Source organism: Dromaius novaehollandiae, chromosome 1, assembly GCF_036370855.1.
Source record: "Dromaius novaehollandiae isolate bDroNov1 chromosome 1, bDroNov1.hap1, whole genome shotgun sequence".
NCBI lineage: Eukaryota > Metazoa > Chordata > Aves > Casuariiformes > Dromaiidae > Dromaius > Dromaius novaehollandiae.
In genome coordinates, this window is record NC_088098.1 from 197,020,658 (window position 1) to 197,043,984 (window position 23,327).

Consider the following 23,327-nt stretch of genomic DNA (forward strand, 5'->3'; position numbering starts at 1 on the left):
GAGCTTCACTTTCTCCTGAGCCTCTAGAGCGTCAGTATCTGTTCCCGGATAAAACTGCTGCAAACTTCAAGCTTACATGAACAAAAAAAACCATTATTTGAGTTGGGGGGCAAGGGGACAGGCTAGGGAAGGATACCTGCAGCTGCTTGATCCTTATGGGCCAACTGCTCCATAAGTCACATTCTCTTCTGTTCAAAATCACCAAAAGCTGTTTCAGAAAAACACACATTCCAGCCCACAGAAAAACATAGTATCCAAGCTTTCCTGTTTTAACACCCTGTAAGAATTAAAGCCAGTAAATCCTTCATGCTTTGAACCACAAAACAGGACCAACACTTCACGGTACACCTATGCAAATGAGCAAAAATGCACTGAAGTTTTGTATTTGGTGAAACACTCTTAATATCATACAAACCAACTCATTCACAATAGAATTTAGTTATTTCTTCTATCTTATCCTTCCTACAATTTTGGTTATCAAATACTTTGTTCAAAGCGGATTCAGAAGATTCAACGACACCCTTCTGTCAAAAGAATACTAGTTCTTCAAGCTTTGTATTTCAGTCAAGTTTTAATTGCAAGATTTCCCCCATCCATTTTAGTTTTAATACCATGAAGTTGAACATCTTAAAGAGAATATAAGCATTTTCTGTAAATCTCAGTTAACTTCACCGTTTTTATTCCTCCAGATTCATCATCTATATTCTCTCCTGTATTTCCTCTCTTCACAGTTAGATCTCTCTAATATTCTTACTTAGTGCTAAAGCATGTTATTTTTCCCCATTCTCACCCTACCCCTGTAGTTGAATGAACCTGAACTAACTTCTCTGGATATCCAAGACTGTCACATGCTATATCTATAGATCTGCAATAAAGCATAAAGAAAATTGACCAATATACCACTGTTCACTGTTTAGACAGCCATCTTTCAGGTACAGAACTTTCTTCAATGTACTTTCTAATACCTCATTTGCAAAGGCATTAACAGCCATAGTTCTGATCAAAATTAATAAAATTGGGGGTGCTCAAACTACAGATTTATAGCCCCTGGTTTTCAAATTAATGATTATAACCACCATAAAATGAAGCTTTGTTTACATCTGAACCTCAACATTTAAATTTAGCTTTGAAAATTACTAAAAATTACTACACACTAACCATGTTCTTCTGCAGAGGCCAGTAACTTAGCTCTTGCCGTGCTATGACTAGCACTTAGGACCTTAAGGGCTAACTATGCTTGTTGTTTCAACCCTGACAACTAACTGTAATGACATATCATTAAATTTAAGCTTCCAAAAGCATTTAACATTGGATTCTGCTGAAAATACAGTTTTACTACATGTTTTGATCATAAACTCACTTTTTCCCCTTTTAGAAATGCATGATGATGCCAGACATATGCTTGCTTTCCAAACAACAACTGTTTAGAAGAAAGAACGCTCCTTCTGATGTCCTTGCCAAACATAACATTCTGCGGTTTAAAGAAATCTGATAGTAGGCAGTTCACTGAGCTGAGAGGATAAGAGGGGTTTACATTTGGCAAGGCATTTCATGTCTTACATCTACTTCCCTCCATTTTAAGTTTCTTTTGGGATGAACCTGGCAGGCAGGCAGAGTATTTTACATCCCTAAGCATTTCCAAAAAAAGCACCCATGGGTTTAGCGGGAATTAGATGAAGCAGAAGTTTATCATAATGCATTCTTCCTAGGGGAATACTAGGATATAAAAGAAAGTTTGAAAGGGAAGTAAAAAAAGATTTCTGAAGAAATACATAGGAGAGAGTTTGCAGAATGAGGAAGTGAAACAGAAAATCCAAATGAGGAAATAACACAACACAAAACAGCCTCTTTTTAAAATGTAGGACAGGGAGAAAAGGAGATTGTATTTGCAGTCTTCAGCTGCTGTTGCTACAAGCAACAAAAATATTACCTGATCCCTAAATGTGCTTATTTCACCAATGCCTCAATAGTCTCAGATTAAAAGCAGAATAGGTAATATTCACAAAGGTTGAACTATATACGTCATAAGACTAGCATTTCTATATGTTTCAGTATGCCACAATTCAAGACAATATTTCAAGCTACTAAAATATTTTGCTTTATCCCTTGTTAGTATTTCTGGAAATTCATTACTCACAGAAACCACAACTGGATCAGTTTACTAAGTAACATAAAATATTTAGTTGATTTGAAGTATCTTCTAAGACAACACAAGTTCTGCAATTTTCCCTAAATATGGTATTTTAGCTAAAGTTTTCCAGCAGTTTTTGCAAATAGAGTTATGAATCCCATTGAACAGACTCTTGCCATCACATACTATGACGCAAACACTCCTGAAGGCTGCCAAACCTGTTCTAGCATCAGGCCAACTAGTGAGACAACAGTTCAACCAGCTACAAGCAACCAAGAAAAAAATATATTCTTCCACTTGACAGCAAGATGCAGATCACTATGAATTCAGAGGCCGTCAGGATTCGCAGGATGGCAATAAAAATGTTATTGCAAACTTTACCTTTGCCAGTATTCTTAATACAGCACTGAACAACATGGCAAACTTTTTAGAAAAATAAGGTCACAATCCCAAAGATCTCACAGTAGCATTTCAGATGCAGCTATTTCAGGCTAATAAATATCCTGAAGATAAAAACCCAGCTGCTTCTTAGTCTGCCAAAATGAAAGTTTTTCCTGTCATCAGTAGTGCAAATCCAGCATAGAAATGCAGCAATTAGACAGGTCTGTCTTTACAGCAGTACTAGCTTGAGGTATAATTCAGTGGTGCTCCTAATCCAACCCACACCGTTGGAGAGAAATACCTAGCCTGAGTCAAATGATCCTTGAAATTTCAAGATAGGTGGGTCCCCCAGACCATGAGCTAAAGCACAGTGTTTGACAACATATGCAACGGTTATAAAAGCTACAGTTCATCTGAGGCCTGGAAGACTCTACCCCAGTGCATTCCCAGGTTCTCTCTGCAAGGCATTTGTATCTCACCACTTCAACATTCAGGTATTTCATGCGTGTCACACACAAGCTCACCACCTCTTTGCTTGCTATGAAGTGGTTGCTGCTACAAAACTGTGCAAGACCATCAGGATCTGCAGAACGGAGAGCTTCGCATACGGCAGCACAGAAGCAAGTTGGCTGAGCTGGAGGAAGACAGGATGCCCCAACTAGAAAAAAAACAACTGCAAGAGAAGCACTAGTTCCCGATTCCTCTGTAAGGAGAAAGGCAGGCAAAAGGCAGGTGGTTTTCTGTATACCAGCAGGTCTTCTTGCCTGGGATAGCCTAGCAAATACCCTTCTCCTACCACACACCTAGATAGCCTGAAACAGACCCCGAACCACTCGTACAACAGTGGCAAGAGGTCCCGTTTAAACACGAGTCAGAGCCAACTGCCACCCCATTTCAGCACCCAAGTTGGCGCACACAGAGCTGGAAGCAGTTTCAGTATTCAAATTGTGTGCAAGCAAGCAAGCATTAATACGAGCCAGAAAATGCCTTCATGCTCAGTATAAAGTTGAAACTATCAAACACAGGCTTCATATGAAGTGATGTGTTATCTCCTCCATGCTTGCAGCTGTTTAAGAATTCAAAGCAGCAGCCAAAATTCAAAAACAAAAGACAACAAAAAAAACCCCAGTATTTTCCCAGGAAATAATTCTACAATAAGCCTCTGCTGATATGAATTCCGGAGTCCAAACTTCTGTAGAAAACAGAGCAGCAAGCTCTGCCACAGAACTAAAAAGGCACATTTTCACTAAAGCGCAACTTTTAATTCAGAAGTTCAAATTCCTTGATTCACATGTAATGATGCAGAAGGACTTCTCAAATAAACGTTTCCGAGGCTGTTTCAAGTTTCAAAACAAAACAAAAGCCTCCCAGGCCTTTCCTTGTAGCACACCAGTCCCCAGTGGTGCCTGTAGGAGAGAATCAAGTCCATGGCAGATGAACATTTTTCCTCAGCATCGTGGAATATTGTCCTCTTCCACAAAGGGTTTTCAAAACAAACAAACCCTTAAAAAAAAAATCAATAAATCAATCCCAACATTCACTAGGAATACGGTTAACATGTTCTGGAACATCACTTTTTACTAACATAAAGCAGTCGCCACTAGGAAAACGCACAAGATTCTTGGAATCCATCAGCTAAAGAACTGAGAGCTCGAGTTACAAAGAAAGCACATGTCCTACTGCAATTTAATTTTCCATGTCATAGGAATGCAGATGAGACTGTGTTTTCACCTGTCCTGACTCTTCTTCAGAAAGAGTTTTGCATACAAGGGTTATGTACTGCTCACTTGCTTTAAAAGGACTCTCTGCTCAACTGCACACCATTGACCAAAAAGCTACTGTCCTACCCAAACCACAGGGCATCAGAAGCAGAAGACAGAAAATACGGGTTAGTTAGCCCTTTGGTCAAATGTTTATCTTTCCAACCTCCAAAGGAAGATGTAGCAACAGGAACAGCAGTTGTAGGCTGCAAGTGAGAATTTACTGGAGAGGAACAAGTGTGCAACAGCTGCATACATCAATTATGACTGCAGGATAACCACAATTTACAAGTTAATTTTTTCAACTTGTTACAGTACAAGTTAAAAACAAGTTAAGTTTAAAAAATTAACACATTAAAAAAAAGTTAAAAGAGAACAATATTCAAATAAGGGGATGCTCAAACTCCTGCTGGCCATTACAGCCATCAGCATCAGCTCAAACGAGTTGCAGCCCCAGAATCATTTTGAACCCCAGCTTCTACTGACAGCCCCTGCCAGGGCTATCTCTCTATACACCCAGTGATAAGCGGATAACTGGTTAATCAGTCCATAGAAGAAAGTGCCCATGGTCACAGTTTACGTAACATTCTCCATGCATAAACGTGATAATGCTCCAGTAATTCCCAGCTTATGCTCATTTTTCCTTACGCAGAGCCTTACACTATGTCCGCTTTGCATTGGCAACTACACTTGCATGGAACACTTTCTGGTAAGGTTACACAGGCTTTTTGCAAGCCTTCACTGATGTGGTTCCTAGTTCAGTTTTAGTTTCTATGAATACACGAACAACAAGAGGAAACATTTTTACACACTTCTTACTACAGGCAGATGATTTTTTGTTACATTAGCACACTGTACTGCTTCAGAGATCTCAGAAAACAACCTCACAATCCAAGGATATAGAGACACGAGCATCCACTAACTCATTAGTTTGCCATGTCCTATTGAAAACATAATTTGGCCATCTGTACTCGGCTTCTAAATACATGGGATCTTCTCTTCACGTACATTGTACAGAGCACACAGAGACACCAGTGTTTAAGAAACCCTTACTGTCTTCAGTTGGCCAAGTGCACGTGGTAAAGCTAGTCTCAATCTGCTTGGAGTACAACTGTATTTTCTTTTGTCAGATATCCAGTTGCACAAGTGAGACCAGCCGACTATAGAGAGGTCTCCTGCTGAAGACATCCACTCCACTAACAGCCTTAATACTGGAAAGAGAAGATTCTAATATGCCCCAGATCAGAAACTTCTGATTTTCAAATTATTCTATCAGCACCCATACTGCACGTGCTACCTCTAAGGCCTGCCCAGTGATATTTTTACATAATACCTTTGATGTTATACATCCACTGTTGGTGTATTTATTCCATCAATGACCATAGCAGAGTTCTGGAAACCTCTGCTTCTAACTCTGTTCTCTACCAACACATTGAGAACATTAAACAGGCTTAATAATGAAGAAAGTAAGCTAATTTTACCCATAATACTGGCATGCTATGAGCAACCTAATTACCGCGCAACTTAAAAGGACAAGACAGTAAAGAAGCCATTTCTGACAAACGGCGTCAGCAACCAGTGGATAGCAGCAGAGGAGGGCAAGCTCCTCGCAGTTCCTCAACGGTGCTGAACCCCACTGCTAGTACTCCTAGCTAGGCATTATATTAATATGTATATTAAGGCCCACTATTAAGCACCTGCAACCACAGTGTTGAAATTCCAGTCCACATAACTGACATGATAGAGCTCTGCTAATTTTTATCATGTATCACCATTCCACGTTCTGTGTATAAGCCCTTAGCAGAATCTCCTCAGGAAAGTTCATTACTACCTTCTCTGGGTGACTGGTTGCTAGCAAAAAAAAAAGATCATTTTTGATACCTTGTACATTGTTTCTGTAGTCAAAAGTAACACATGTTAAATATATCTCTTCATAACTTTTTTTGCTCAAAACAGATTAAAAGAAATTCTCAAAGAACAAATATGAGCAGAAGTAGCAGATTACCATGCCAAGAAAATACACCATCAGCCCAATTCCTAACAAGCAGACAGAAGCGTTCCTTGAAAAAGGAATCTCTTCAATATGTTGACAGTCGGACAGTGTTAAGTACTTAAGGGCTTCTACGCATACCAATCCAGCAGCAAGAATGCATGAAGCATCCTCTGAAGCGTGGCCATTCAAACAGAGCACTAACTTAAGTCACAGTAGCCTCTGCACCTTGCTAGCACAGCCCCGGTCCAAACAGAAGCCTGTTTTAATATTAAACAGTTCAGCAAACAGCTTAAATATAAACAAAACACAATTAAAAGTGTTCACAAATGAGCCAGGCAGGCGCAAACATGACAACAGTACCTAAGAAAGACAGAAGGAACCAGTTTCAAGAAAATGGTAAAGTTTAAAAAAAAAAGTAGATGACAGGAAAATATTTCAGTATTCTTTAACTACCAGAGAGCATGAAATATAGACTAAAATTTCAAATGTCTGAAAAATTACAGTCATCAGCAATACTTGTTACCAAGCAAGAGGGAAAATTATTCTATGCATCAGTTTCATTTAGATCATGCATTAAACAGTATTTTCACTATTTACAATGTATTTTCCTTCCCAGTTTTGAAGTCCTATCAGCAAACACCACGATGCTGACAGAGGACTTGGGAATCAGTGTACTATCTAGAACTCTAAAACAAATGCATATTCAGAGACAAAAAAACAGTCATGGACAGAAATTCATAATTAAGCAGCCAAACAAACCTTAACTCTCCTCTTACAACAGGAAATGCATAACCGTGGCATAGGCATCAAAAAACAGTCTCATTTAAATTTAATGGTGATGAATATTTATCACTAATGTGAATTTACCTGTGCATGCCACTGTGTAAATGAACAGTGCTTGAGATGTTCAAAGAGTGAAAGAAATTAGTTTAAAGCTTCTGTATCAGACAGACTTCAGCAATAGAGATCTGCAACAAAAGGTCATGCTGAAGAAAAACCAGTGATATAGTTTTGATTTACAGAATTAGAAAGAAAACAAGTCAGACTGTAATTCTCTGCACATTTGAACACCTCTCTCTTTTTCTTTGTCTCTTGTCCTGGAGAAAAACACATTTAAGTCAACCTAAAATTCTGGTTTTGACAGATTAATGGAATTTAAGACTGCCTTAACATAGACTACTCCTATTTTTATCAGCCATGATGACTACAAAATATGAACTTAGAATAGATTCAAATTACCACTGATATCTATACATACTTTATCTATGCCACTTAACAGCATTTTAAATTTGCATTATATTATGAAGACTCTTATAAAATCTAAATACCTACAGAACACAGGATTAATTCAAAAACTAAAGCAAAAATATTTGTACAATGGCCATGTCCAAGACAAAACAAATGCTTAGCCAATTTCTAACTCAGCACTCAATAGTCTTTGTGCCAGTTCTTTCCCATACTTCTGATAAAAAAAACAAAAATCTTTTGCAATAAGAGTTGCAATTATGAATGATCAGAAGAAAACATACACATTTTAAATATAATCTATTTGGTAGCGTGCAAATGATGGGGAAATATTCTGCTTTACAATGTTCTTATGTTTTCGACAGATGCTGAGCTTCTAGTTTACACTTTAAATGAGCACAAAGACTTCCATTTTGATCTTCAGCTGTCTTTATTGACAAATTTCTTAATTTCTTCCCAAATGCATTGTTCCTCCTTTTGGCAGAGAAGAAATGACATCTATCAGCAACTAAAAATGTTTCAGCCATCTGAGTTTCAAATAGAGGGGGAAAAAAAACACACACACTCTTCTTTTCCAGCTAAAAACAAAATCCCAATGCTGTATTTCAACATCTTGCATAAAAGGCTGGTTTCTGAACTGTTAGATCTACCAATTTCTAGCAATAACAGTAAGTGTGAAGGAAAGCATTCAAAAGTTAAAGCAAGTCAAACAAATAAATCTGGTGTAGCTTCACATTATTTTCATTACCACCTCTAAACACACACTAAATTCACGGAGAATGTAAGTACTACAGCAGCTCTATACAGCGCTAAGACTCAGGATGCCCCAATGTAATTCTTAGCCCAGCCACTGATTTTCTTTTGCTATAGGCACTCTGCATCCGAGTCCTCCAAAGAGATCAGACATTAATATTCACCTTCTGCCTCTTTCTCTGCCTGCTCTAATATAAGAGTAAGCCCTTTGGGGGCAGTTACTGTCTATGACCTGTACTGCTCCTGGTACAAGGAAGCTCCTGAATGCCATACAGAATTGCACAGACACTGGAAAACACATATTTGTAATCTGAGCCTATTAATGATCTTCATACACGCTTTCAACTGGAGAACTAGAACATGAGCATTGAAAAAAAAACCTTCTCCCCATGAGTACTGTAAAAGGACATCTTTCTGCTACTGAAGCAGCAAACAAAACTCAGTATCATTCATAACAATTACCCACTGGACACGCATCGTCTGCCTAGGAACTGCCACTAGCAGTGTAATTCATCTGACCTGCACCCTATCGCTCAACGTCCTACGCAGCAAAAAACCCCACAGCTATGACCACGAGAAGTCCTGATATCTTAATTGGTGCCTCACATGAATCAGGCAGGTACTGACATAACACCTTTGAAATAAGAAAGGCCAAAAAATTACGTATCGCACAACCTATCTCAGATTCGAGCTCAGTTAAAAGACCATATTACATAGGTACCAACTAAAGACAGGCCTGCAAGAACAGAGTGCAATTAATTGAACTGCAACAACATTTCCCACTCATTCTTTTCTAAAAGCAGTCAAGAGAGCTTTAGAAGATGGTGCAACAGGAGGGCTCGAAAGAATACAGATTTAACTGCATATATATTTTTTTTAAATCATAAGCCCTCCGTGCAGATGTCTCAAGGCTCCTTCCTACTCCACTCACTATGAATTACACTAAGATCTAACTCTTCGTGCAGGAAACTTAATCCAAAAGGGAAGATTTTTTAAAGATGTGAAAGCTAGTTCACTACCCAGTCATCACTGTTCTAACGAGTCAAATGCTCAACCATCATCAGCTCTTTTGGGCATCTTCTCCAAAGTGTCTACTGTACTCTAGTTTGGTTTGTTTTTGAGGAATATTGTCCTGCTAATCACTGTACACAAGAAACTTCAAAACAATATGACTAATATCTGCCACATGATGGCTTTTCTTCCTTTTTCCTCCACAGAGGAATATTGTTTGCAGACACTACTATCCTTACTTCATAGAAACATATAGCTTGTTCTTCAGTCAGAAGATGCATGTTATATAAACCTGAGCTAAAGTAGTCACACCAATGAGCAGTAGCAACCAGTGGGTTGGTAAGTTTATATTATCACTCCTAAAATCATAGTCTTTCATTACATGTTGTACAGACAACGCATACATTGAAAAAACATTGAGTATACATTGAGTATACATTGTATTGCGTATACATTGAGTATACGCATACATTGAGTAGGTTTATGCTGCTATCGACCATAAAAATGTCGTAAGTGTTGAACTGTATAAATCAAACACAAAGCTTGATACCCTATTCCTACTATGAAACTCCCTTTTTAAAAGCACAATCAACTTCTGACACATAAATGTCTATTTCTGACACATAAAATCATCTTTTATTACTTCCACGGATAAATAGAAAGATTAGCAAAAACTGTATTGCAGTAATTATTGTGTATAATCAAGGCTATTGTTTCAGTATCTGTTTGATTAAAAAGTGTTCTTAATTTTTCCTGTATTTAAAGAAAATTGCTGTGGAAAAGGAGAAGAAAGAGGACTGCCTCAATTACATATTATTTTATGTACAACAAAACCTCTGTGTTCACCGCTTAACAACTATATTCTCATTTCCACTAGCCATAGAAACACAAAACCCACCCTTCAGCAAGCAATAACAAAAGTTTGCTTCGCACAACTCATCCCAAAAATTCTGCAGGAAATAAATCTCACTTCCACACTGCTCACGAGAGATATGGAAGTTGATGTTCTGGTCTCAAACTGAAGAGCTGCAGATAAAACATCCTTCTTACTGGACTTACTGAAAGCCACCTTCTTACAGATTAAGTATGACCTTGGGTCTTTATTTTTGTGTAGAAAGAGAACTGTCCTTCCACCTTAGTACATTATCCTCCTCTAATGAGGAAAAGGCAAAGTGAGCTCTGACTGAACATAACACCTAACGAAACAACCCACTGACTCAAATATAGGGTTTAAACCTCGAATCTGGAAGTCTGCAAGCATTGTAATTTGTAGGTTTACGCTAACAGGTTTCCAGCTGGGGTATGCACACATCGTGCTGACCTCTATGCACCAGAAGCCGCACAACTGAACATCTGAAAAACAGGTTACTGTGGTCTGGGAGACCAGGCTGGAGAGTCAGAAACACAACCCGGCCCATTACTTCATTCCCATCTTCAAGCACACACTGTTAGCTACCATGGGAAATACAGTACCAGGCAAGGTCAAAACAACAGTCTGTCTTGTATAATCATAACGTATTTTTTGATTCCCTGTGTAAAGGTTTTTTTTAAAAAAAAAAAAAAAAAGTCTTACATGACATAGGCAAAATGACCTTCTTCTCACCCTCCAATTTAAAGTCTCTCAAACTTCCTGGCTGCTTTCATAATTTGCCCCCATCTTTTTCTAATAGGAATCCTTTCCCCTCATCGCCTATAGTTTACAGAAAAAGCGCAGAACTGCAGCTAGTCTGTTCTTGTGCAAAAACTAAACCTTCTGTCAAGTAATCTCACAACCGCATCCAAAACCCGCCACTCGAGCACGGGCCCCGCGCCACAGGCTGAAAACACCAGCCTTCCCTTAGGCATCTGCAGTGATTACTAAACACTCTCAGAAACTAGAAGGAAAAAAAAATTCTTCATCATCCTTCAGACTGCGTTGGACACTCGGGAGTTGCGACACATCCCTGTGCCTCCCTGCCTGCAGTCCAACTCCCGTTTGCTTTTTTATTTTATTTTCTGTGACACGTTCGCTTAAGAAAGAAAAGGAAAAACAATTAACAGAAATTTATCTGCAAAAACACGACGGGAGGGAGATTTAAAAAGTTCCTCAGCGGTCGCGGACTCGCAGCGCCCTGTAACGCCACAGACGGTCACTTTGCAGCGCTCTCGGACGACGGGGCGGCAGCGCGGACGGGCGGTGTCACGCAGCGGCCGCGGGGCAGGAGGAGCGGGGCCGCCGCGGGGGGACGCGCGGGAAGACCCCTTCCCCCCGCCGGGGCTCCGGCCCGCCCTGCCCAACAACCCGCTGCCGGCAGGACGCAGAAACCGCCGCGGGCGCCTCTCCCGCCGCCGAGAGCCGCAACTTCGGGGAGCCGCTGCCGCACCCGGCACCAGCGCGGCGCCGGGGGGCCCCCGCCGGGCAGCGAGGCGACGATCCCCGGGGCGGGCAGCGCGGAACGGCAGCCGGCTCCCCCCTCCGCGCCCCTCCCGGCGGCTCCGGGCTCCCCGGGAAGCGGGGGGCCGGGCACGCAGCCCCGAGCGCCGCCAGCGCTGCGCGCTGCGGGAGGCGGCGACTTCCCCCCGGCACCCACCTGCGCCGCGCTCCGTCCCGTCCCGTCCCATCCTGCGCCGCTGCCGACCGCCAGCACCGCCGCGCGGGCGCCTCGGCGGGCTACGCCCCCGCGCACCGCCCCGCCCCCGGGGCCGCAGGCCCCGCCCACTCGGTTCCCCTTTTCCCCAGGCCGGGAGGGGCGGGGCAAGGCCCACCAATGCGGAACGCCGTCTCGCCGCCAGCACTTCTGATTGGCGTGGAGAGCGCCCAATAGGAAAGCCAGGAGGGCGGGGCGAGCTGTCAATCAACGGCCGCCTACCCGGGGTCCGCGCGAGGAGGGGGAGGGGAGTTTCCTCCCGCGCGGCTCCGCTCCGCCTGCTGTGGCCTCCTCCGCGCCCGGGGGCGGCCGCCGCAGCCCTGCGGGGGTGGGGGCCGCCGGGGCTGCCTCCCCCCGCCCCGGCACCGACGCCTTCGGAGGCAGCCGTCTCCCGCCCCACCGGCTCTTCCCCCGGCGCCACGTCGGCCCCTTGCAGCGCGCTTCTCCCCGCGCCGGACCGGGGGCGCCTCCCTCCCCGTGGGGCCGCAGCAGGCCCTGCCCCCGCCCCGGCGGGCTGGAGCACCCACGCGCGCAGACCCGCCCCGTGGCGGGGGCCATCTTGTGCCTCCCGCGGCCAGGGGCCTGCCCCCTCCCCCCCCCCCGCGGCGTTGCCCTGCGGCCCTCGGCAGCCGCTGCTCCCCCCGCCGCAGCGCTAGGCGGGCACTTCACAGCGCCTTTCCGCTGCCCCCAGCGGCAACGGCACTGCCCTTTGCCCGCCCTTGCGACCCCCGTGCTGAGGAGCCCCAAGCTCTGGTCACTCGGACCCGGACAGGTTCCCGCACACGGGCTCTCCGCCTAACGCTAACGAGCTGCGCCCCGCTCGCCTGGGGGCTGGCGGCGGGGGCTGGAGGGTCGCGGGGCCTCTGCCCTGCCGGGCAGATCGCGCTGTGGGGCCGCAGTTGTGACACGGCCTGAACAACGCGCCCCGTCCTCCGGCGCGGGAGTGCGGCCGCCGCGGCGAGGCCTGGAGCGGGGCCTTCGGAAAAATAAGCCGGACTTTATCGTGTGAATGCGATTTCGGAGCACGGGGGGAAGGAACAATTGCCAAATGAGTCTCAGTGGCCCGGGGCACTTCAGTAGGTAATCGCAGCTGAAAACGGAGGTCACTGAATGCGATCTTAAGCCAATAGGTGCCTAGTCCTGTCTGGCAGTTTGCTGAACTCGAGTTCAGTGAACACAAAGTTTCCTGAACTCAACCCCTACGCTACCACTGCCTCCACCCAGCTACGCACATTTTGCCTTATAGGGGAATGAAGCAAAGGCATAGGCTTGTTCGCAGACACCTCCTTTCCACAAAAAAATTCAATATTGCTATTAATTTTAGAAAAATGGTTTGTATTTAAGATACCAATATGAACAGTGGTAAGAAGCAGCAGTGGAAAACCGCTGCTGTAATCATTCAAGGTTCATGGCAAAAAGCAATAAGCAGAGTGATTTTCTTGCACTGTTAAGTACAGATGGTGACAGTTTTAAGATCACTAGCAAAGCAAAGCAAAGTAAAAATAGTTAAGCAACACAACCATAAAAGAAGAAAGCAGCAGTCTTTTCTTCAATATAAGGGTCTGCTAGGACAAAAATCATACGAGAGAATAGTCTCTGGGCTTTGAGAAAAAGCCATTCTAATGAAAAGGAGATTATTTTCCCTAACACACATATGCAGCAAGAGAGAAGAAACTCTTCAGAGACTGTAAAACGAAACTGATGAAAAATGACCTAGCATTATTAAAACACTGCTGCATTAATACTCATTCAGTAGTACCTTTTCATACTGAAAATGAGATCTTGCAGTCTGAGAAATAGTAATTTCAACAGACCTATTACTACTAGTAATTTTTTTTCTGCTCCATCACTACAAGTATCCTGCGTGATGCAAGATATTAATGAATATTTATTTTGTTCTACCTGTCTTCCAGTCTTTTGGATCCCTTCTCACCTTTATTTTTCTCCTCTGTGGTTCGTGACATTGTGATACCAATAGCTATTTTAATAGTATCTATATCTTGTAAAAATGGAACTCGAGCAGAGTTTTATTACTGCTATTTTGACCTTGCCTTAGAATTTGCAAATAAGGCAAATCTGCCAAACCATTTATATTTAATCTGTTTTAAGTTTACATTAAGAGACAAAAAAAGAAGTGTTTAAGTTATCTGTAATGAATAATTCAGTCAGCTTTTGTCCTAACCATTTTTATTTTTAAATGAAATCATGTCTTAGAAAACCAGCAGATTCCAAGAGGTGTCCAGGATTGATCTCCTATTAATTTCACTTGGAGGCAGAATCAGGCTTGAGAGGATAATGAAAATGCAGGGTTATTGGAGACTGAAGTCAAGATGAATTAGCAGAAGTCAACATGAAATTTTCATAATATCTGCTCATGCTATCGCTGGCTTAGGTCAAATTTATAAGTACCTCCTTTTCTTGAATAGTTAACTTCCCACCAAAAAAAAACACAGTGTAAGAAGAAATAGCATTTTGAAAGTCTATTATCCATATTGTTGCTGACTACTGGAGACCTGATTTCATGATAGGGAAATCTTTTTGTCTTTCAGGAAACACAGCATTGCTGAGTAATGTTAAAATAAATAGTCTTAAGCGAAATGATTTACAATGCCACTCTGATAATCATTACAGCATCTCTGATTATTAATGGAACACTGATAGGTCCCTGAAGAGTTTCTTGCTGAATCAGCTTTTGAAATAAATTGCTTTCCCTCCAGCCATAGCCGCACCCTATAGAAAGGGCCTCCATGTCTTGACGGAGGTAATTGATTTAGGCCAACTATAGTATACATGCAATGCACAACATAAAATGCTTTATGGGTTACTACATTTCTTTTAGTGGAGTCTCTTTTCTGTTGCTGCAGAACTATTAGCCCTCAAAAGTCTGTGTACATATTTCTCATACTATTCATATTTTTAATATTATGTTCATTATTGATATTTTCATATTATTCATATTTTTCAGGAATATTTTCCTGAGACTATTAACTAGTCTGCATTTTTTTGTTTTTCCTTTTAACAAATGTGTTGTTGGAATACTGAAAAACTAGCAAAGTATATGAAACCAAGATGCAAGTAGATCCTCAAAGAAAACATTCAATGTAAGTTCAAAGAGCCACTCCGTGTAATCAATCTTGTGAAGAAAATGCAGAAAAACAAGAACAAAAGGAAGGATAATGACTTTTCAAGACAGCTACTTTCGGAGTTGTAATTCTGCCAATTAATAGTAAGGTCCATTAACTGTAAGTCATAAAAAGTTTTTGCCTTGTAAAACACTCATTTTTCCTTGCTGGCTCTGACACTTTGCTACAGCAGTATGTTAGGATATCATAAGAAGGACTGGTGATCTGTAGCAGGAGTGGACATAGATTCTTGATGGTTTTATGGCATTGTCAGTTGAAGAAGCTCCCTTTTTAAAGATAAACACACAAAAGACATTATTCCAAGTTCATGGGAATATTTAAAAAATGGAATAAAACTGTAACTAGTAATGAGACTGATGATTTAGCAGCTGTAGTATGCAGGGTACAGTTAGGACTAATGGGATGAAAGTAAGAAAGGAAAAAGACCAAATATCTAGTCTGAAAATGAAGAAGGGAAGGTAAACTCACATAATAGTTGGGACTCTGAGAACTGGATTGGATGGATTGTTTCAGAGTGTACTGTCCAGAACACTTTTCCATCAGCCAAAGATGAAATAAATTCTATTTCTACTATCATGTCTGGATTCACTATAGAAGTACACTTTTTATAGACCCAGCAGTCATTTTGTAAACTTCCAGGTCTTATTATGTTGTGACCACCAGTAATAATGGAGATATAATATCAAAGGAAAACCAAACAAATTTCTTACTAGGTAGAAATAGGTTCTCCCCTATAAAAAGAAAGAATATAAGGAACAGCAACATGTTGCTTAGTGTTACAGGGTTTATGCAGCTCTATTCTACGAAGTCCCTAGCTACTTTTTCACTCTACTGAATGAAAAAAATGACACAGGGATGATACATGCAACTGACCCCAAAAAGCATGTTTCAAAGCTGTCTTCTCCTTGGGGTATTTTCCATACAACATCAATACCAACTCTCGCTGCACATGCAGAGAATTATCTCACATTATCACAAGTTTTCCATTTCTCTCAGCTTCCTTTGTCATCTCTGTGCTCAAGACTTTGGGTTTGCCATGGCTAATGAAGTTGTCAGTCAAGTGAATCAAAAACTACAGTATTGCCATTTTTTGAGGTTCAGAACAAGAGCCCTGGGAAGGTGCAGCAGGGAACCACAGCAATCAGAGATACCTTGGTTTATCTGGCAAGATTTTGGACCCAGACCCTTGTTCAAGATTTTGCAGTGTTACAGCAGAGTACAAGCTCTTTGGATATTAGCTTCAGTCCATGGTGTAAGATAGGCTAAAAGAAGAGTAGTGAAGGAGAGAGCTGTGATGGCAGAGTTAGCTATGTTAAAAGGTTTTTCCCTTCCCTTTTTATTCAACTATAAAAATCACAGTGGGTGCCAATAAAAAAGATTTTAATGAATTGTTGGGAGACATATCCTATAGCAAGGAAACTTGGAGAGTTCCATCAAAAATCAAAAAAAAAGTATACAAAATGGGAAGGACTAAATAGTTTCCTCATGTTTCAACCATAAAAGTAAGCATAACTCACCCAAAAAACCCTGTCATTGGAATCTTAATTACTGACCTCAATGTCTTCCTCATAGGAATCACATTCTAAACATGCATGATCACTTGTAGGATTGCCATTAGATTACAATCTTTTCATGGCAGGGGTCAAATGTGTGTATAAGTTTACACAACATCTAGCAAAAACACTACTGAACTTTCCCTGGCCCCGTGTAGGAGGCCCCTTAGGAGTCCTCTGACAAGTGCACATCCTGTTATATGACAGGAGAGCAGCAATGACAAAAGCATGTATGCTTTTACAACAATAATACGACATTGTTGATAAATATTCAACCTGTGAGTTGCTATAACCTCAACATCTTTTTCAGCAAAACTTCTGCCTAGTCAGCTATTTCCCATCTTGTATTAATGCACTTGATTTTTCCAGATTAAATGCAGACCTTGCATTCTCCTTTTTGAAGTTCATCCTATTTTCCGGACCAACTGTCCCATTTGTCAAGATCATTTTGACTGCTACTCCACCAGGTTTGTGACATCTGCAAATGTAATAAATATACTTTCTATTTCATCATCTAGGTCACTGAAGAAAATAAATTAAAAAGATAGCCAACACAGGACACATCCCAGCCAGGATCTTAACCAACAGTTTTCTGGTGTAACAGTGAACCTTTGATAACTATTCTCTCATTACTGTTTTCCAACCAGTTTTCTCCAGCTTGCTTGGAGTGTCATCCAGTCAGGTTTTCTCCAGCTTGTTTATGTCACATAGCAAAGTAAAAACCCTCCATTTTTGCCAGCATTTTCAAGGGAACAGAAGTTAAACACTTTTGTATTATTCATAAAATATATTTTATATATTAAAGTTGATTACCTTTCTCTTGCATCTAGTATACAACACATATTTGTACAAGAGACACGAAATGATGTTTTAGAATTGCCAGTGAAAGAGCTGGGCAGTTTGGACACCAGGAAGGCAAAGGTCGATTTGCATTCACATAAGACCTTTAGATTTGCAGCATGCAGTAAGTAATTGATATTTGAGTGTTTGCCCACAAGACTGAGGATCAATATACATAGACTGGAAGGCCTCCTCTCATCTCTCATACTCCAAATTATCACTCCCTTATGCTTCCTCAGTATCTCTCAATAATGTATCTAGGAATACTGCACTCATTGAAAATATTGGCTTAGAAATGAGCAATGAGTTAGTTGACCACATTTTGCTCAGACTTCATAAGGAGTATGGCCTGGCCAGTGATATCTGTATCAGAGAGAAGGACTTTAGCAGACTTCAAGGAGCTTCAATACTCTCCCCCTTCCCCCAGTGGCTGTATTGCTCTAAATATTCTTTCCCACCATAAGCCCTCCAAAGGTTTCTTTCTTTGGCAGTTCCAGACACTATAGACACTCTTTTGAGCAGCTCTGGTGAAAGAAGGTGCCTCGAATGGGGAAGAGCTGAATGAAGATCAAGATTAACAGCAAAGCTATTTCTTGCTTCCGCAGTACCAGCAATTGTGTTTTGATCAAAAAACACACTAGGTATTAATTTTGAAACATAATCAGAATGAAAGTTACATCTTCATCAAAGTATTAAAATAGTTGAAATGCTGTCAGTTTGAAAGAACAACTTACTAAAAATAAAAGGAGATGAAAGGGGTATTTGAAAACCAACCAACTTTTTTATAAGGCAAGGCTTTATGCATAATTAATATGTCATTGGGGAATTTTTCAGCAAATAAATATAAAACTAAACTGTTTAATTAACAAGACATATTTCAACTACTTACTACTGCTTCTTCTAATAGGATAGTCCTCTTCCTCAGTCTGGAATTTTACTGAAATTAGCTAAAGTTGAGATGAAGCTGATAGTTTAAAATGTAGAGCTTGACAGGGAAAAGGGGGCTTATTTTCACAAATAAACACACTTTTAATCTTGAAATCACAGTCTTTCTTTGCAATGGAATTTGAGAGTGCTATATTGCTCAGATTTGTTTTGTGAAGTGTATTTTTAGTTGTCCTTAATGACATAACTTTATCATTTAAATTCTGTACCTTTTATGCCACATTTTGGCTGAAGCTAGCACAATTTAGCTATGTTTTACATTAGAAATCATGCTCTTCCTCAAAACACAATGCACATTTTAATATGAAGAGCTGAAAATAAATCACCATGTTAGGTATCTGTCTTGCACATTATATCCCAAGCCTCTCGTTGACTCCAATTACACTTGTGTACCCATGGAGCATGAGGCATCAGTCTCTTCAGATATCAGTCATGAGTTCACTGCAAAGCTCCCTTGCCCTTCTGTTATCTTAGGGCCTTTGGTCAAGCTACTTGTGGGATTAAAGTTCTACCAGTACTTTCTGGGTTGATACACTCAACTCTTCGTAGGATTAAACTTTACATTAAAAAAAACATGAAAGAGCGCATTTTCTGTGGGTCTTAACTGTGCCTGCAAGCTGCATGGATGCCTACAGTCTTCAGGAAAGATAACTACATTCCCAACTCCATTCCCATATACAATTCATTTAAAATTGCTCCAATGCACAAGCAAACCCTACCCATGTGCGTTCAAACTAGAACAGGCAATAGGCTTTGCAGTGCACTCCGAGAGTGCTCAGTGTGTCAAAAGGAGCAGGCGTGCAAAACCCCCTACGGTAATTAAGCCTTACTGGGAAATCGAGCATATGTCATATACAATACGCTGTCTCTTCTGTTTCCCTCCCCTCTCCCCCTCTCCCATTTGGAGTAGAAAGGAATCCACAAATGGAATAAAGGGAAGATTTTTAAGAAAATATTAACAGCAGATTTTCAACCATAGAAAAATCTGGTTTTGGATAATTACATTAGAGGTGGATTCCTTAATTAATACAGGAGAGAAAGAACTAGCAACCTCAGCAAGACAGAACAAAAACCTGTCAAAATGGAGAAATCTTAGTGAATCCACAGAGAGGGTGATTGGAAAGCTCTATGAGAGAAAGAGAGCAATGAAATGTAGATGCTCAGGGAGGCAAGGTGAAGGGGATGAATAAAGGCTGTTTGCTTGCTTGGTTTTAACTGGAACCTGAGATGGCTGTCTTTCCTACCATACATCAAACTGATCTCTGGAACTCAGGAACCAAAACAGTTCAATACAGGCTGTCTGCAGTTATGTCTTTTTTGATCCTAATTCTTCAATCCATGCCTCATGGGAAACCTTACCCCAAAAAAAGAAAAAAAAAAAAGGTCAGTTTAGAAACAACTTTCATTACATAGCATATTTTCCTTATTATAAGGCACTTTTAAGAACAAGAAAAAGCCATCTGCTGTAACTTGGCTGCCCTTTCCATTTTAGGTTAATCCACATTTCTGGCTTTTTCATCATCATTCCCAATTAAATCCTTCTCCAATACAAATTTAGATGGTTTTACCATTTTTATTCAAACCTTTGTATTGAATTCCAGATCTGGCAAATCTGACAAATTCATCCTATCTTATATGAATTACTTCTGCCTAAACTTTCTGCACATATATAAATTTTCCATCTTTAAACTGATCTCTGGAGGAAAGGACTGCAAACTGCCATGGGACTAATAGCACCAGCTTTATGCTGGATGCTGAAGTACAAAGGCATCACAGCATACCTTGAATTTTAGAAATCTCCTTGTATGGAGGTTCACTTCACTTTCTGTTCACTTCTACTTTGTGCTTGTAGGAGGCTACTGGAAGGAGCTGTTGCGTTCTGTTGTGCACTCGGAGAATTGCACCGTGCCCTGTCTCTTGGGGAGACATTTGATTTTTGTTCTGCCTAGTTCTATCTATCGTCCCTTAATCTAGTACGAAACTACCGTGCGGGGAGCAGTATGATGGGCAGTGCTTGCCCTGGAGTTCTAACACTGCCTCTCCTATTTCAGTCCTGTTAATGAACAGCAAAACAAAAAAACAAGCCGGCAAGTCTGAGCTTCTTTTAGATATCACAGCAGGCACATGGCATGGCTTCTCCCAGGCATACTGATCCCTTTCACCACATTTATAGTGCTCTCATAAATGCTTCTTGGAGCAGCTCCAGGCAATTGTAATTAATTCTCAGTGGGATGCTCATAGTGGTCACCCTGGATCTGAAAGGTCAGGACTTTGCCTGTGCCTTTACAACATCAGTAAAAATTAAATACTTGCTTTCCCCAAAGGTCATCATAAGCCGAATACACATAATGATCAATCTCAATCAGTTGCCTGGTCCCTGCTGTTTCTCATTATTTCTGCAGCTATCCCCAAAATTAAAAAGAAATACGTAAAAAAAAAATCGAAACAAGCCATTTTTCAGGGTTGATCTAATCCTCCAATCTGTGCAAGCAAGTGATAAAGACAAAACAGCAGAAGAGAGGTAGCACCCGGGAACACGTGAAGAGCCGTTCACCTATGGGGACTCTGCCTTTAATTAATCTCCCTGGCTTCTTAGGACGGCTAAAAGAGGAATATTCAGGCTGGCAAACATCTGTTGCGCAGTAATTCAAGGTGAAAGCCCGCGTAACCCGCAGGAAAATGTTACTCCGGGATTTTCGCTGTTGACGACGAAACGCGCCACCGGCGCCTCAGCACCACGGACAGGGCGCGCCCCGCCCGCCGCCGCCACCGCCGCCCGCCCCGGCCGGCGGCTCCCTCGCGGAGGGCGGCGGCGGGAGGCGGCGGTCCCGGCGCCCCGTACCGCCCGCCCCTGGGGCCGCCGCGGGCCGCGCGGCGCGAAACGGCCGTTAGGGCGGCTCGCGGGGCGCCACGGCGGCGCCTCATGGCGGCCGCAGGACAGAGCCCTCTCATGGCGGCCGGCGGCCCCCACAGCGGGCGCCTCATGGTGGCCCGCGGCCTCTCACAGCGGGCGCCTCATGGCGGGCGGCCGCCCCTCACAGCAGCCCGCTCATGGCGGCCCGCGGCCCTCACAGCGGGCGCCTCATGGCGGCCTGCGACCCCTCAGGGCAGCCCCCTCATGGCGGCCCGCGGCCCCTCACAGCGCCGCTGCCATGGCGGCCGGCGGCCCCTCACGGCGGCCCCGTCCCGGCGGGAGGCCCCTTACCCGGCTGCGGCGCAGCCCCGGAGCGGCGGCCGGGCTCGCAGCGCGCCGTGAAGGTCAGGCGGCCGCACGACACGTGTCTTTATTTACTGCATCGGTTTTACAGCCAAGGCTCGTTTTATTCTCCATCACTGCCGTGCCCTTTGAAAAGGGCAGTCTGAAATTGGTTGTGGGTTTTCCTTTTTTTTTTTCCCCCTTCCTCCTCTAATGCTGCGTGTCTTGCAGCCTGGCAGCTTCAAAAAGGGAGAGGAGGGAGAAGAGGTGAATGCGGGCAAAGCACAGAAATGAGGGAAAAGAGCAGGGCAGCATGCACCCCGCCAGGGAAGGAGGAAGCCTCAACCAGTGTCATGCGCAAAATAAAACCTGTTCTGGACTGCTGAAACCACTCAGTTACTCAAAACTGCCGTCTCCGAGAGGGGACAACATCAATAACCGAGCTGAATTTTTCTTTTGGTTATACTGGTGTAAATCTAGGTACCTCTGTCGGTATCACTGGTCTCTATTTCCAGGTCTACATTAGTGCCAGAGAGGTCAAATTTGAACCTGCTGGTTTTACAGAGATTTTTTTATTTTATGACAACATTTTTTCTACTTCTTTCACTGTATGGTGCCCTTATCTGACAGATAGTAGCTTCTTTCACTAGCCCTGGAGAAAATCCTGAACATGATTTTGCTCCTTTCAAAAACCATGTAATTTTTCATGTAAATGTCAAGTCCTGTTGTTCAGCATGGGAAGTGCCAGCCTCGGGGCCAAGAAACCCACAGTGGCTGGAGCAAATGCAAGAAGGAGTCTTCAAAGATGGTCAGATATTGGGTGTCATTATACTGCTAATTTCCCTTATGACGTTCTCCATCTCTGCTCAGAGGCCTTTCATCCCAGCTTTACTCTCCTTACGTGAATCTCTGCCTCCTTCTCTCCTACCCTGTCCTCTCTTATATGTGTATCATCTTTCTCAATTTGTTTTTTTCTATTCAGTCATTCTGCACCCCAGTTAAACCAGCCAAGGCACAGAAAATTAGCAAGCCTATCAAGCTTTTCCTCACTGCCCTCAAGAATTCATGGAGCCAAACTAAGGTGAAAAACATTTCAGGGTGTTTTCAAGGTCTCTGTCTTTATGTTTGACTCATCTTGACTGCAACTCACTGGGCCAAGGACTGTCTCCGAGCAGTACAATCTCTGTAGATCTTTGGCTGCTGCAAAAGTACAAATGAGAAGAAATTATCCATCTTCAACTTGCACACGATATAATTTCATTTTCTATCAAACAGTGATCTTGTAAGAGATGTAGACAGATGATGGGCTCGGGCTGGTGTTTATTATAGGAAGTGTAACAGCTGTTAGGATGCACCCCTTCTACTCTGCTCTATTTATCTATTGATTCCCATCATCTAGTTAAATTGTGAACTCTAAAAGGGAAAGCCATCTTTCCTTTTAAGTACTGTACAATGTCTAGCCCACCAAGGCTGTGATCCCTCACTAGATCTCTGGTAATACTGCAATGCAAATAGCAACAGAGCTACATCTGCCTGCTCCCTTTCCCAAAAACTCCAAGCTAGCTTAATGCAGGGGATCTTATATATCCAATAATACAATAGCCCGAGTGACAGATCATTACAGCGCTATTGTGCCCTGTCAGAAGTGTTGTTATGAGTATAACAGATTGAGTTGGTTATTAATCATCTCAAAGCATTTTTACATGAGCACAAATATAAATCACATCATTCCATCCAGTTGGTAATTAC

General features: G+C 42.3%; 1 protein-coding gene across 2 annotated transcripts in view; it reads right to left on the reverse strand.

The window, feature by feature from the left end:
- WASF3 (WASP family member 3) overlaps positions 1-11,960 on the reverse strand; it is a 78,903-nt gene extending 66,943 nt beyond the window's left edge. For both annotated transcript variants that reach the window (XM_026108816.2, XM_026108814.2), the window contains exon 1: positions 11,845-11,960. The gene's annotated coding sequence lies outside the window, so the exon portion shown is untranslated. The remainder of the gene's footprint in view (positions 1-11,844) is intronic.
- Between the last annotated feature and the right edge of the window lie 11,367 nt (positions 11,961-23,327).